Source organism: Pleurodeles waltl, chromosome 1_2 (genome assembly GCF_031143425.1).
Source record: "Pleurodeles waltl isolate 20211129_DDA chromosome 1_2, aPleWal1.hap1.20221129, whole genome shotgun sequence".
NCBI lineage: Eukaryota > Metazoa > Chordata > Amphibia > Caudata > Salamandridae > Pleurodeles > Pleurodeles waltl.
The window spans coordinates 2,543,297-2,560,267 of NC_090437.1; positions in this window are offsets into that span (position 1 = coordinate 2,543,297).

The following is a 16,971-nucleotide window of genomic DNA, read 5'->3' on the forward strand; positions in this document are numbered from 1 at the left end:
CATGTAGGTCAGCGCCCACCAGAAGAGGGACATTTGGCGCGCCATCGTCAAGGAGGTCCAGACCCTGGGAGCCCACCAGAGACGGGGCACCCACTGCCGTAAGAGATGGGAGGACATTCGCCGCTGCAGCAAGAAGACGGCGGAGGCTCAGCTGGGGATGGCCTCCCAACGTGGGAGGGGTGCCCTTTGCACCATGACCCCCCTGATGTTCCGGATCCTGCCGGTGGCCTACCCGGAGTTGGATGGGCACTTGAGGATATCACAGCAGACACAAGGGGGTGAGTACAACGTCATTCAGCGGACTTTGCGTGCAGTGAAGGTGTCTGGGTGGGGAAGGTGGACTGTGGGTGTCCCTAGGCCAGGGTGAGTTAGTTAGGCAAGGCCCCTCATAATGTAGGCCATGTGGCACTCAACCCCACCTCAGCAGAGTGGCAAGTTGAGGTATAGTTGCCCCTTTGGCATCCATGTGCGCAGATTTCCACCATTGCCATGTAGGCCATGTCCCAGAAATTGCATGTGCAGAGGTCAGGAGCACGGAGTGATGCAGGGGGCTGCTGCGTCTGTCTTGTCTGCCAACTGTAGCGGCATGCCATGCACTAAAACTCTCTTTCTTATGTCTCTCCCCCTTTTCCTGCTCTCCCTGTCCTTTTGTACATCAGCATCATCAGGCGGAGGTACAGTGGCACCGGAGCACGAGGGAGCTGCATCCCACATGGCCATGGAGGGCCACACCACAGACTCTGAATGCACCAGTGGGACGGAGAGCGAGGGGAGCTTCACGTCGGCCACCGGATAACCAACCAGCGACACAGACTCATCCGCCGATGGAAGCTCCCCTGTGGTGGCGGCACCACCTGTGCACCCCACCTCTACAGGTACAGCCGCCACCTCCCCTACCAGCACCGCCCTCCCAGCAGCCCCTCAGCGTTCACCCCGTGCCCCCTCACCCAGGAGGGTGGGCATCTCCTTCGCCCCAGGCACCTCAGGCCCTGCCCCAGTCACCCCTGCTGCCCTCAGTGAGGAGGCCATTGACCTCCTCAGGTCACTCACTGTTGGGCAGTCTACCATTGTGAATGCCATCCAGGGTGTAGAAAGGGAGTTGCAACACGGTAATGCATTCCTGGAAGGCATTCATTCTGGTCAGGCTGTCCTTCAGTGAACCCTGCAATCTCTGGCCTCAGTACTGAGGGCAGCCATTGTCCCTGTGTCTAGCCTCCCCCCTCCAACTTCCTCCACCCAGACCCAATCTCCTGTACCCCAGCCCATCCCAAGCACACCTACAGACCAGCATGCACACAAGTCAACACACACAAGTAGCTTAAGCAAACATAGGCACCATACACACCACAGGCACTCACGCAAGCCTCACCCACATACAGGCACAGCAACATCCACTGTCTCCACTGTGTCCCCCTCCTCCTCTTCTCCCTCCTCCCTCCCAGTCTCGTCTACACACACACCTGCATGCACCACATCTACAGGCACTAGGACTCGCACCAGGACACCCAGCACCACAAGCCGCTCACCTGCACTCACCACCTCCACTCTCATTTACACGTCCCCTGTGTCCTCTCCCAGTGTGTCTGTGATGCCCCCTCCCAAAGTACACAAACGCCGGCAATCACTCACCCAATATCCATCCACCTCACAACAGCCTCCAGTACCTGCACCTGCACCCAAAACACCTAAAGTGACACCTCCTACAACCACCTCCTCTTCCTCCATTCCCAGACCCCCTCCAGCTACCTATCCCAGTGTTCGTCAGAAACTGTCCCTCTGTCAAATTGACCTTTTTGCCCCCACCCCCCCCCTCCAATTCATCAGTCCCGTCGTAGCGCCTCAGCCAAAAAGCCTCCAGTACCAGTGGTGCGTGTTCCAGGTTTTTGGAGTGCACCGGCCACCAGGGCAGGCAGTAGGACCTGGAGCCAAGGCACTGGCAGCCCACCCCCTGTAAAGTCTCTGAAAATGGAGAGTGGACGACGGGACCGTCTTAAGACCCCTGGTGGGACAACAAGTGACATGGGATCGAAGGGGATTGGTGAGTCAGCTGTAACTCCAACAAAGGTGGGGAAGGTCCAGAGGAAGTCTGCCCAGCCTGTTGTCAGTGTCACGGGGGAGAAGTGCGCCATGATTTCCGGCGGTCCAGACACAACCGCCAGCACCGTCGTCACTGGTCCAGAGACCACTGCCAGAGTCACAGCCCAGGAGGGCACAAGTATCGTCACTGGTCCAGAAACCACCGCCGGAGTCACAGCCCAGGAGGGCACAAGTATCGTTACTGGTCCAGAGACCACCACCAGAGTCACAGCCCAGGAGGGCACAAGTATCGTCCCTGGTCAGGAGACCACCGCCGGAGTCACAGGCCAGGAGGGGCCAGGATGCCACAGCCCCGCTGGGCAATGATGGAACGTCATGCCACACACCAATGCCCAGTGTAGAGATCGTCATGCCACACACCAATGTCCAGTGTGGAGATCGTCATGCCACACACCAATGTCCATATCAGAACCGCCATGTCAAAGCACCGCAGAACAGGGCAAAGACTGCCATGGCAAAGCACAGCTGAACTGTCCTGAACCGCCATGGCAAAGCACCGCTGAACAGGGCAAAGACCGCCATGTCAAAGCACCGCTGAACAGGGCAAAGACCGCCATGGCAAAGCACCGCTGAACAGGACAAAGACCGCCATGGCAAAGCACCGCTGAACTGTCCTGAACCGCCATGGCAAAGCACCGCTGAACAGGGCATGCACCGTGTAGGAATGAATGGACCGCCACATCAGGCATCCTTATCCCATGTGCAGCTGGGACATTGACAGGACAGGTACTTTCACGTGGAGACTCATCCAGTCTGGGCACCAGTCCCCCTCCAGAACCAGTGGAGACTGTTATCCACTTGAGAGACTGTGGCTTTACACTCCCTAGGATGGCACAGTGGGCAAACCACCCATCGTAGAGACTTGAGAGACTGTGGCTTTGCACTCCCCAGGATGGCACAGTGGGCAAACCACCCACTGTAGAGACTTGAGAGGCTGTGTCTTTGCGCTCCCCAGGATGGCACAGTGGGCAAATCACCCACTGTAGAGACTTGAGAGACTGTGGCTTTGCACTCCCCAGGATGGCACAGTGGGCAAACCACCCACTGTAAAGACTTGAGAGACTGTGGCTTTGCACTCCCCAGGATACATCAATGGGCATGGAGCCCCGTCGTGGATCTGGATTCGCATTCATCTGGCTGAGGTGCCCCCCAGTTCCCTTCCCCCTGAGGTGCCTGTTTTATTTGTATCTGATGCCCCAGCAGTGTTCTCTCCGATTTTGGTCAGGTATCTATTGTGTGCCTCGCCCATGCATTTTTGGACTGTTGGTGCACGGACATTGTTGTGTACATATCTGCACTACTTATCAGATTGTATGTGTAAATAAGAGTGATTTTGAGATATATATATCTGTATATTTTTTTATGACATGTATATTGGCACATTACAATGTTTGCCCCAATTTCGCATTGTGTTTTCATTCTTCCGGGGGGATTGTGGGTTGTTACTGTTATTTTTGTGACTGCATTGGTGTGTATGTTGTGATATGCGAGGGTGGGGGTGGGGATGTTTGGTGGGTGTCCCCCTAACTTTTGCCTCCCCCCTCCCCGTGTCGTAGGTGCAGTACTCACCGGTATCTTCTGCGCCTACGTAGCTGTTGGTCGTAAAGGAGCAGGAATAACAAGCGCAGGGAGTATTTGGAGTTCGGGCTCCATGGTGTCCTCGTTCCTCGTGGGATGTGTTCAGGTGAGCATTTTCCCATAGCAAAAGCTGTTTCCGCCATGTTTTTATCCGTGGTGAATCCGCCCCAGAAAAGGTGGCGGATTGGCGGGTTGTAATAGTGTGGGCGGTACATTGTCTCCAGCCTGTCTGTTGGCGGTAACCGCTGCGCTGTTTGTCTGTACCGCCGTGGCGGTCGGAGTGTTAAAGTGGCTGTCTTTGTTGGCAGTTTCCGCCACGGTCATAATTCCCTTTTTTTTCTGCCGGCCTGTTTGCGGTCTTACCGCCACTTTAACACCGTCCGCCAGGGTTGTAATGACACCCTTTATGTTTTTTTGCCCTGCATATTCATTCCCCAGGTCTAAATGGATCCGCAAAATCTGCTGGGAAATGAAGATAAGGAAATATGTTTTAGCCTTGAGGCTCCTAAAAAGCCCCTGCTCTAATGTTTTAATTTACGCTGTTAGAATATTTTTAGTGGCAGCATGGCGCTTACGCAATTCTTATGTAAAAAAGTATTTTTAATGGGTTTTAAAGATTGGGCGATTGGAGTACTATTATAGCTAGATATTGGTTTTAGAACGGGACTGTACCAAATTATTTATTTATTTATGATGATGAAATTTATTGTTGTATCTCTTTGATGGTCTATTGATCAAATAAAGCTTGTGTTGATGATGATGGCGAAGGATGGTCAACACACTTGGCAAATGCTGGTGCTCCTTCAATGTTTGGGAAGCCAGATTGGCTAGCCTGATTATGCTAATCATGCAGTCTATGGTGGACGGATTGCACCACCAAGGTTAACTGCTTCAGCAGCTTCCAACAGTCAGCTTCACCTGAAGGATTGGCACACTCCTTTCTATTCGCTCTCACAGGATGCCTTGGTTCCTAGCACAAGTTAGATGTTCTTACTGTGGATCAGCCTCTAGGGAATCTCCTCACACCTCTGGGGAGTTGGCTGTCAGGCATATACCAACCCGGGTTTCTCAATAGTCTTATGGCACTCTGAGAAGTACCCCTCCATGCTTAAAGGGAATTTGGAGCAAGAACAATAAGTGGGTCAGAAGCCCACTTTCATACAGAGTTAAAAGACAGGTGATGTGGGTTTGGTATCAAATCCATTAGTGTACATACATATGTCCAAACTTACAGTTTGTGCATGCAGGACAGAAGGCATAACTGTACACAATAAAGAGGACATACTTGCCCCATCGCAGCCCATTCATTAGAATCATCATAAATAAGGCCCATCTAGTAATCTGATAAATGAAGACGCATATCAATCACTCAATCAGTGTTTTCTAAAGTACGGCTAATCACCTGTAGGATCTCAAGGAGCTGTTTGCAGGTGTGATTTTAATACGTGATAAAAAAGCATGTTTTTCAGACACTGTAATATCCTTTGGTGGTGTGCTTATCCTGTTAGGTTAATAATTGAATACATGGGTGTGGCTTAATTGTCATAGGGCTCCCATCCACAAAAATACAAGTAACGTTCAGTTTGTTCAAGTTCCTGATAATATGAAGATAGGTGCCAGTCTGTTCTTGGTAGGGCCCATCTCTAGGTTGAAACTTCCTACACCTAATATTAATGTCCCAAAATTCCATCTGTAGTGCTAGACCAGGGACACCTTTCACGAAGAAATTGCTGCATCATGGTATAAAAAAAATAACTGCAATAAAGGCTTAAACATACTTTTTTCCTCCTATATAGGTGCAATCCCTGGTATTTCATCAAAACCGGTATGGAAACAAACAAGTTCAGCATTGTGCAGGCACTGCAGTACCAAAGAAGAGGACCTTAGGGCCAGATGTGGCAAGATATGCTTTTGCAATTCTGAAATTGCGAGTCGCACCGACTCGCAATTTCAGAATCGCAAAAGCATATGCAGAATGGTGTCTCAGACACCTTCTGCAACTCGCAATGGGGTCGCAAAGACCCACCTCATCCATATTCATGAGGTGGGTCGTATTTTGCGACCCCATAGCGAGTCCCTACACTCACAGGGATGGTGGCCTGCTGAAGTCAGCAGACCTCCATGTCTGTGACTGCTTTTTAAATAAAGCAGGTTTTTTTTTTCATTATGCAGCCCGTTTTCCTTAAAGGAAAAGGAGTTACAAAATGAAAAAACTTCCGGAACCATTTGGTTTCGTTTTTTCAGAGTAGGCAGTGGTCCATAGGAAAAAATATTTTTGTCGACATTCACAAAGGGGAAGGGGTCCCATGGGGACCCCTTCCCTTTTGCGAATGAGTTACCACCAGTGTGACACTGGTGGTAACTTCGAGTTGCTTTGCGACCGCATTCGTGGTCACAAAGCAATTCTAATTGCGATGCGAGTCGCAAATAGGAAGGAACACCCCTTCATATTTGCGAGTCGCATTCCCAAATTGCGAGTCGGTACCGACTCGCACTTTGGGAATGAGCATCGCGTTAGGCTGTTTGCATGGCGCAAACTGCAATTCTCGCAGTTTGCACCATGCAAACGGCTACCTACATCTGGCCCTTATTCCTTTAAGTTGCACCTGCCCATGTCTGCACAAGCTGTGCTTACAGTTCTTGAAACACAGCTTTAATACCAGGAGCATTCAAACGTGCAGGGAAGTGATCATTGTTTTATTCCAATTGATCCACATTTAGGCCCTCATTATAACTTCGGTAATCTATAACCTAGACCGTCGAAGTCCCCCCAGCCACAAGACCGCCAGGGTCATAAACTTGTGATAGGCGTGGCGGTGTAGTAATGACGTGGTGGTGCAAACGGAGCAGCCGCCACTGCACCTCCGACCGCCATATTATGACTGCTGGCGGCTCTCCGCTGGTGGCTTTCCACTAGAATTTAGGCAGAGAGCTGCCAGCAGCCATACTGATGGTCGGAGGTGCAGTGGCAGCTGCTCTGTTTGCACCGCCACGTCATTACTACACTGCCACACCTATTACAAGTTTATGACCACGGCGGTGAACAGGCTGCAAAGCAGACAGTTGACCACCTCTACCACCAGGGCAGTCCACTGATGGTATTTGGAGTCTCCTTTCCACCAGGGATTCCCTGGCAGCAACACCTTCAGTAAATCCCTGGTGGAAAGGAAACTGGCGACAGGAATTTACATTCCTGTCGCCAGTATGGGACTCCCACCAGCCCCCCGCACAGCCACGGTCTCTCCTCAGCCCCTAGAGACCCCCACCCCATCCAATCATGCACACACCACACACACACACACACATGCAATCACACATTCACACACTCATACAGACACACACATACACGCGCACACACTCCCACCACCCACATCCATTCACACAATCACATACTCACAATCACACACATACATGCACACAAATATCACCCTCCTCCAATCTTACAAACACACACCCCATGCATGCACACACCACTCATCACCCCCCCTCACACTCGGACGCGCACTTACCTATACACACTGGACGTCCGGGAGGGAACGGGATCCTTGGGGCCTGCTCTGCCTGCAATGCCGCATCACCACAACACCACCACACCTATTACCAACTCGTAATAGGTGTGGCAGTGTTGTGATGACATGGCAGTGCAAGCGGGGCAGCCGCCACTGCACTGTCGACCGCCAGTATGGCTGCTGGTGGCTCTCCACCCAAATTCTGATGGAGAGCCACCAGCAGTCATAATATGGCGGTCGGATGACCACCTTCCCTGGCGGTCTTGTGGCTGGCGGGACTTCGGCAGTTTAGGTTATACACTGCCAAAGTCATAATGAGGGCCAAGTTAACTTATTAGATCAAAACCACTAAAACATGTCTCCGTCCTGGGTCAAGAACACTATAATAATGTACAATGCTTTAGCCAAGGAAAAGTAATGTCATTATGAGACAATGTTTCAACAAAAACTATTCATACTCCTATTTTCCCAAGCCTTACTAACTAATAATTTTCCATCTAAATGTCCATGGAACTCAATAACTGAGGCCGCAAAGCTATCAAAGATGACAGCCTTTTCCAAATGCCTGTATCAATTACTTTTCTCTGCAATAATCACTGAAATTACATATCTAATCAATACACTGGTTGAGTCTTCCACTGCTGGAAGCAGGTAATTGTAACCTTAACTTTTATGTAACAACTATCCATTCTCAATTACTGTCTAACTATAGTCACATGTGAAATATCTTCTGTTCACTTAATGACTGTGTAAGAGAAGACACAAGACAACTATATAAGTGGTGCACAATAAAGGTTACATATTTGCCTCCAATTAGTATTTAGTCCAAAGAGATGGAGAAAAACCACAAAAGCAAATATCAGAAAATATCTACTCACCACCCAAATGAAACCCAGAAGGCATCTCTGCTTCTCCGTCACAGTTCCACAAAATACAACACAGTAGAAATAAACTTATGGAACTGTTTCAGAACGAATCCTTGAATGTCTCCTAAACTTCAATCAATTTTTTTAGTTGAGTATTTTTTATTGGAAAATTGAACAATGAATGATAAAATGCTTATTTTTATAAGAAATAGGAGATAAAATAACAAATATGTAAAACAGTAAAACCAGATAAATTAAGAAATTTGATATCTAGAAAAATCAACCTATTAAAAATAAGCAGAATCATTTCGTTCATTTTTTTTGTAAAGAAAAGAAAGATGAGGAAAAGTAAGAAAAGACAGGAGGAAAAGGAAGAATAAAGATTAGGGTATAGATAAGTGGGAAGAGAGGTAGGTAGTGAAAGGATGTAAGTAAAGAGCATATTTGATCTTTTGGTAAGTATTCAATGAAGATACGGTAGATAGTCTATGCCCATCACAAAAAAAGTTCCACCTCGTTAAAACATATAGCTTAGAAGTGTCTTTCTAGCATGCAAGTATAACTTTGAAAGCAAGAGCAATGAAAAGGTCAAGCAACTTAGGGTTAGGGGAGATATGTATAAAATCAGGAGATTTAGTGCCCAGGAAAACTTTTTGAATAGATAATTGGACATTATGTTTAAATATATGTGTGCATTTAAACCACATATCCTTCCAGAAATTGAAGACAAGAGGGCAATCCTATAAAAGATGAGTTAAAGTTCCGATGGAGAAAGAAGAGGACCAACATAATGAGGACGAATTTTAATCAAATTTAGCAATATAACGAGGAGTCATAACAGCTCTATTGTAAATAAAAAATAAAGGTTGTGTAATACGAGCAGCTTTGTAGGCATTGAATAATTTTAGCCAAACCTTATTCAACAGGTGAAGAAGGTGTAATAGGTATAAGAGATGATGCAAAATTATTGGTAGTTATAAAAGATTGGAGTATATGAGATATAAGCTTATATTCTTGAAGGAAGCAGTTTGGTAGATTGTAATGAGTTTGCAGGTGAGTAAAAGGTACAACAGAATGATGATTTATTAATTGATGAACAAACAAAATATCTTTTTCTTTGCAGTGTTTAAAATAAAAAGATGTATGGCACAATTTCATGACCTTTTTATACCAAATAGATGAAGAAAGGAATTTTTGATGAAAATCGAAACCTTCAAAAAATATTGTACGTAGTAAATGTTGGGAGTATTTTAAAATTGGATATTTAGAAATGCTGGAACAATTAGACATGAAAATAATATCTTTAAAAGATAAGTCCTTGAGTGGTATTCTTTCAAGTACAGTCCAACTGGGTATAGGGGAAATAGAAGAGGTATTGATTAAGGCATAAAACTGTTGAATAAAAAATGCAGAGTGATACAATTTGAAATCAGGAAAACGAACACCACCTTTATTCTTAGGACGTTTTAGCTTAGACCCAGCCATAAGAGAGTGTTTATTATTCCATAGGAATTTAGGACAAATAGAAGTGTAATAATTTGGTATATTAAAAGGAAAGTATATAGAGGACATGGCGCACAATCATCATTTTGAGGGTATCCAATCGTCCCCACCATGATAAGTATAGAGTTTTGAATTTTACTTCTTAAAATATTAAAGTTATGACAAATGATATATGAAATATTAGGAGAGAACCAGATACCTAGATATTTAATATTGGAGGAACACCAGGTAAAATTAGTATTAGTGAACATACATTGGTAACATAGAGAGTTCAGAGTTAAGATTTCTGTTTTAGAGAAATTTCATTTGTAGCCAGAAATATTAGAATATAGTTCAATTTCATTTAGAAAGGGTGTTATGGAGGATTGACGATTAGACATATATAATAAAATATCATCTGCATAAACTGATAATTTGATTTCAAGGGAATTATCGGTAAAACCAGAAATAAACTTGTACGGTTAAGTTCCAGAAAAGGTTCTAAACAGAGAATGAAAAGCAAAAGGGAGAGAGGGCAACCCTGTCTGGCACCTCTATGTATGGTGAAATATAGGGAAGAACATCCACTTACAAAAATACTGGCACGGGAATCAGAGTATAATAGTTTAATGAATGAAATAAAATGAGGGCCAGAACCAAACCATTGAAGAGTATTAACCATAAAATACCAATTAATGCAATCAAAAGCTTTTTCAGCATCTAGAGATAAGGCAGCAAGAAGGGATTTAAACTTCCTAGCAGATTTCAAAATATTAGAAAATAATCTGTCATTATCAGCAGCAAACCTGCCCTTAACAAAACCAGACTGATCAGATTTCGCAATATAAGGAATTAAGGATTCAAGGCGTGATGCTAAAATCTTAGCATAAATTTTGCAATCATGATTAATTAAAGAAATGGGACGATAATTAGTGCAAATGGTATGATGTTTTGTCTGGTTTAGCAAAAAGCTTAATCAGTGCTTCCAAAAAAGAACCACTAGATTTTGAATTAGAAATAAAGGAATTAAAAAGTTCAAAGAGTTTGGTACCAAACATTGGAGAAAAAGAGGAAATTAGTTCAATAGAAAAACCATCTGGGTCGGGGGCTTTAGCTTTTCTTAAAGATTTAATGGCATCGAAAATTTCTTGAAGAATTATGTCAGCTTCAAGACTGTTAAAATTATCAGCTATATTAGGAGGTTTGAAAAGGTCACTAAAAAATGTTTTAATGTCATGTTCAGAGGTATTGATGTCTTCGGTGTATAAGGATTTATAGCAGTTTTGTAAAATATTAGAGTTGTTAGAGTCAAAGAATGCCATTGTATTGGTGAGTTCATTATGAACTAGTCCAGTGTTTTTGCGTTCAGATTTAATCTTTAAATAATTAGCTAGCATTTTACCAGCTTAGTTTTGGCCACCATGATACTTCGATTTAACTTTAAGCAGGGTATTACATGCATTAATAGAGGCAAGTTTATTAAGGGAAGATTTGGCTGCAATTAATTCAAGTAAAGTAGATGAGGATTTAGAAGTATAATAAGAATGTTCGAGTACTTTAATTTGTTGAAGTCATGTAAAATATTGAGAATTTATATTCTTTTTCCCCTTAACAAACAATGAAATAGTAAAAGCATGGAAAGATGCTTTAAAAGCGTCCCAATTATTTGAAATAGAGGTATCTTTAAGCTGACTAAATTGAAACAATTCTGCGATAAAAGCTTTGGCTCAGGTAATGAAATTTGTGTCTAATAAAAGAGAATTATTGAACCTCCATCACCCAGATTTAGAAATATTTAAAGGTAAATCAAAAGATGATAAAACAGGTGCATGATCAGGAATAGAAATTGAGCCAATTTCTGAGGATTGAATGGAGGGTAATAAGCATTTAGTAACTAAAATATAAGCATTCCTTGACATGGTATGCTGAACATTAGCGAAAAACATAAATTCAGAAGCATCAAGGTTACAAATCATCCAGACATCGAACAATGGATGAGAGGCAATGGCTGATTGAAATGCTTTGTGGGATTTATCAAGGTTAAATTTACATTTGGATTTCCTATCAGTAAAAGGATCAAGCCATTGGTTAAAATCCCCAGTGATAATGATGTCGGGATTATCAATATTAGCCAACTGTATATTAATGGAGGTCCAAAATGCAGGATCAGATTTGACCAGGCCATAAATATTTAGGAAAGATATCTGCTTATTAAAAATAATTATATTGGCCAGTACCCATTGTCTGTCACTATCACACTGAGTTGACAAAATCTGTTCATTTAGAGATTTATGGAATAGGATAGCAAAACAATTTGGCCTACCCATTGGCTTTTTAACTTAAGTGACTCAACATCATGATAGTGGGCTTCTTGTAAAAAGGTAACATGAGGGTTGAATTTAGACAAGTGAGAAAGTACTTTCTGTCACTTAGTTGGGTGTCCTGGACCACGAACATTCCATGAGACAACATTAAAAATACTGGGATGTAAGGTGATAAGTGGGACTGGAATATGGATAAAGAGTTGCAAAAAAACTGAAAATAAAATGAAAGACACTGTTTATGATAAAAAGAAAACATAATGCAATGTGGAACTCAGTGAAAAACACCTTGGATTGTAGTCAAAACACTGTTACAATTTGGTAAATATGTATATAGAAAAACGTTTAATTTTTCTTTGTTAAAGTATATATATTTAGTGATGTTATGGAGTAACCCTTGATAAGTGGTGTAACTTGAGTATTTTTTCTGTTACTTTGGAGTACTTTATTTTAAGCGCCGAAATTAGCACACAGGAAACACCTGTGAACAAGGTCTGGTGAGACCGAAACGCGTCAGGGGATTCCTGTTTGTTTGTTTATGATCTCACTAATGTATTAAAAGTTAAGGTATTTTTGGCACAACGACAGAGTGCGGTTTTCTCTTGCTAAAACAGAAAGAGAATCTTGTTTTTTGAAAATATGGTTGTCCTGCCTCAAACCAGCACCACCGGAGAATTAAGTGCGCCGTAACACGCAGATCAGGACATCTTTTCTTTCATATATATATATATATATATATATATATATATATATATATATATAACATAAAATAATAATAATAATAACATTAGGTATTGGCATTTAAAGTACGTGACGAAATACTTTGAAGCAATGACTTCAGTTTCACAGGATGATCCAAAGATCTTGAAGTGCCCTCTTAAGCAATTTCTTATGTACAAGGGTGTGGAATACCGTAACATAAATGTAATTGCCTCCTTTGAGGTTGGAAAGCAAGAAATTCTGTCCTTCTGGCATTTGTTGCATTCGATAGATCTTGAGAGATGAAAATGTTATGCAGAGACCAGAGAAGTTGATGTTTTTCTTTAGCAGCTTTCAAAACACGCAAGAGGTCAGTGAATTCCAGAAATAGCATTATGAGGCTTCTTGGTGTAGATGAGTGCGGATGAAAGTGTCCAAGATGGTGTGCTCATTGAATATTCAAAGGTGGAGAATCATTGATACCTAGAAAGCTCGTTAAGAATTAAAAAAAAAAAGCAAGATCTTAGCTCAAGATTTTCAGGTAGACCGTACAGGCGAAGATTATTCCTTCTGTTTCCATTTTCACGATCTTCAGTGTGGATTTTAAGTTTTTGAATTTCTTGCTCAAGAACAGAAATCTTAAGAACCTCATCTTGAAGATCACTAACTCGTTTCTCCATCTCAAACATCTTGCTTTTCATAGTAATCCAACAATCATCATTTTGTTGTAATTTTTCAGTGGTGGCAGACATAAAGGGTTTAAGGCCTCTCACTTCATCCAGTGTGGTATCCAGGACAGGGTTAAGTGACATAATGGGTGATGGGGGGTCATTTTTGGTCCTTTTAGATTTCGCTCCAGATGAAAAAGGTTTCAAAGAAGCGATGAGATAACTGGACATTGTGACGGATTGCAGGAAATGCTGTGAAACCTTCTGAAGATGCCTGCTTCTGCCCATATACTATGTATTAATATGAATGTGAAAATTTATTTGAAAGTATATGGTGAAACAATAGTATTTGGGCCAGGGAAACGAGTAGTACAGTAGAGGGAAGTATCCAAGAGAAACTATGCATGTCTACACAAAGGGAAATAGATGAGGTACTTGTACAGCACAACAAAAGTGTGTAGAAAGAAAGAGTCAGTTCCTATTAAACACATTTAGTGACTTATTATTTGACTGACAACGTATATAGACTCATTCCCTGCTTCAGTATGAATTACAACCGCTCTTAATACTGAAAATTGATGAAATTGAAAAAAACAAAATGCAGGCATTGCATGAAAGTATTATTTATCCCAACGTCTGACAGGAGCTCACCACCTCGGTTCCAGGATGAAGAATGGGCTTACAAAGGCCACCCCATAGCTGAAAATATTGCCAAAATAAAGCAGTACCTGAGTAGATGTCTGGTTCACAACAGCCCATAAGTATATATATTTTTTTAAACATCTTTTTTATTATTTTCCGCACAGACATTGTCAATTGAGTCTCCAGTTATAACAATAGGATCTAATGTATCCGTGGTAACATATTACATTTACAACAACTTAAGTCTGATTGTATTGTACAGGATTTAACTTTTAATGCGCAACTGAGTCATGAGTTATAAATAAAGATATGAACAGCGGATTGGTGGGATTCGTTATCTATCTTCTACATGTAGTGTGTGGCGGAGTGTGACATGTATTTGTTCCTAATGTGACGTGTATTCCAATTGCGTGTTTGTTTCTTCCGTATGCGCAGCTGGTGAACAGTTCCTTTCTTCACCGAGGGCAGTTATAGAAGTGAAAATATATGCTCACGTATTGTATGCTGATCTCGACGGCTTTCCCTCTCCACCCCTGGATTTTTGATCCTTTCCAATCCCTGGATTAGTTTCTGTCTATTTGTGCATTTACAGTGAGTGTATTCTGCATGACTACCTCACATGTGTGCAGGCCTGTGTATGGGTTGTCTTCTTCCCTCGGCCCTATGGTAGTGATGGGTTTCATGGTAGGCGCTCATCGTTTTTGACTTCCAATTTAGTGGTAAATGACTCCCAAGCATCACATCCAGTGTGCATCTGACCTTTGTCTGATAGTTTACGTAGAACCTGTTATTCTGTCCGCGACCAGCGCAGCGTCAAGGCGCGCCATGTTCTCAAATCTGGTGCCTTAGAGGCTTTCCAGTTTATTGCAATCAATCTCTTATACATTGCTAAGTCTGCAAACTTATGTATGTATTTGTGCTTTTTCCCCCTTGTCCTAGCTCCCAATAGGCAAGAACTGGGGTCCAGCAGGAACAAATGGTCTGTTATCTCTGAGACATCAGTCACTATCCTCCGCCATTCCAACTCAAGGGGACCACATTCCCAAACCATGTGGTAGTAATGGGCAGATGGGGGGCCACAGCGGGGACAGAGAGGGTCAGAAACAGGGAATATGCACCTCAGCCGAGCAGTTGAGAGGTACGTCTGGTGTGTTTAATTGAATTGGGTGTATCTGAACCTGGGGTTTCTAGACACCCTTCGAGCATGCTGGAGGGCTTGTGACCACTCCTCGTGTGATAACTGGTCCAGTAGAACAGCGTTCCACCGATTCCTTACATTCTCTAATCCAGTTTCCAGAGATCTGTTTAAAATCTTATATAAGTTTGTTATGACTTTAACTTGAGTGTCATTCAACAACATGTGGTGAAATGCGGGGGAGATATTTGGCTCCCAGTCATGGGTCGACCATGCCTTCTTGATTAAGCAACGTATAGAGTGGTATGCCATGAATTGCCCTGGGCCCACTGCCGTGAGATCATTTATAGCTTCAAATGACATTAACACCCCTTCCCAAAGAAGTCACCTACTGTTAGTATCCCCGCCTCTGCCCAGATAGTGGCAGAGTACATTCCAGGTGCACTACTCTTCCTCGGGATCTGTCCCAGGGGATAAGGGGAGAGTACGGAACACCCATACGGTCTTTTTGAATATACCGTGTCCAGCATGCATGCGGGGCTAACATTGATGGGTTACCGGTGCCCCTTTCGTTATGGCACTCGACAGCCATGTAACCAGCAGCGTATCATTTAACTGTGATCTGATCCATGTGGATTCTGCCGCTTCCGGTCTATGTATCCAGTTTAATATCCATTGTAATTGCGCGGAAGCTAAATATAATTAAAAATTAGGAGCGCCCAGTCCACCCTCATTCAATGGGCGATGCAGGGTGGTGAGTGCCACCCGGGTTCTGCCCACATCCCATATAAGTCCCAATAATACTGTGTTCAACTCACAAAAGAAGCTTTTGGGCACTGCAACCGGCAATGCTGCAAAAAAGTAGAGAAGAAGGGGAAGTAATAACATGTTCGCTACTGCCACTCTGCCTAACAGTGATAGTGGCAGCGAGCACCAGAAGCGTAGGGACCCCCTCATAGATTTCAGTGCGAGCCACAGATTGGCGTCCCTCAAGTCTCCAAGCTTGTGGTAAATATGAAATCCTAGGTATTTGAATGTATCGAAGCACCACTTCAGGTGGCCAGAGCAGTCTCTCTATTCTCCATAGGCCAGTTAGTCAGTGGGAACACACAGGAATTATCCCAGTTCACCACCAACCCCGATATTCTCCCATACTCCTCCAGCAGGGATATCACCAAAGGTACCACTTTGCACCCCCTTCTTACGTATATCAATGCATAATCTGCATACAGTGATACAATGTGGCGAATTCCGGTACTGAGTACTGCCCATTGCTCCCCTATCGCCCGTAGTTTGGTTGCCAGTGGTTCCATCGCTACGGCGAATAGTAAGGGAGACAACGGATCCCTGCCTAGTACCCCTACCAATTGGAAAACTATCAGGCAAAATGCCACCTGTTTTCACTCTGGCCCGGGATTTGGCATACAATGTCTTCACCCAACGTATGTAGCTAGGACCAAATCCCATATTTTGCATTGTTGTGAACAAGTAGTCCCGCCCTAGTGTGTCGAATGCTTTCTCAATATCTAGTGACATCGCCACATTATCATATACCCCTGCCGGAGTGTCCCCCATTATGCTCAGTAGCCTTCGAATATTCAAAAATGTATTATGTTTTGGGATAAAGCCAATCTGGTCTTCGTGTATTAGGGTATGTATTATGGGAGCCAACCTACTTGCAAAGTACCTTGCCTAGAATTTTACAATCTAAATTTAGGAGCGAGAGCGGTCTATAGGATTTAACTTCAGTTGGGTCACGCCCCTGCTTGGGTAGAACTACAATCAGTGCTTCTCTTTGCGTAGGCGGGAGTATCCTACGGGTCCACGCTTGTTCAAACACCACCAGTATGTGTGATTTTAGGTGTCTTGAGTAAGTGATATAGTACTCTATTGGTAATTCCTGGTGCTTTGTTTTTGGACATTTGCATTATGACAGCCTCTAGCTCTTCCATTTTTATAGGAGCCTCTAAGGTT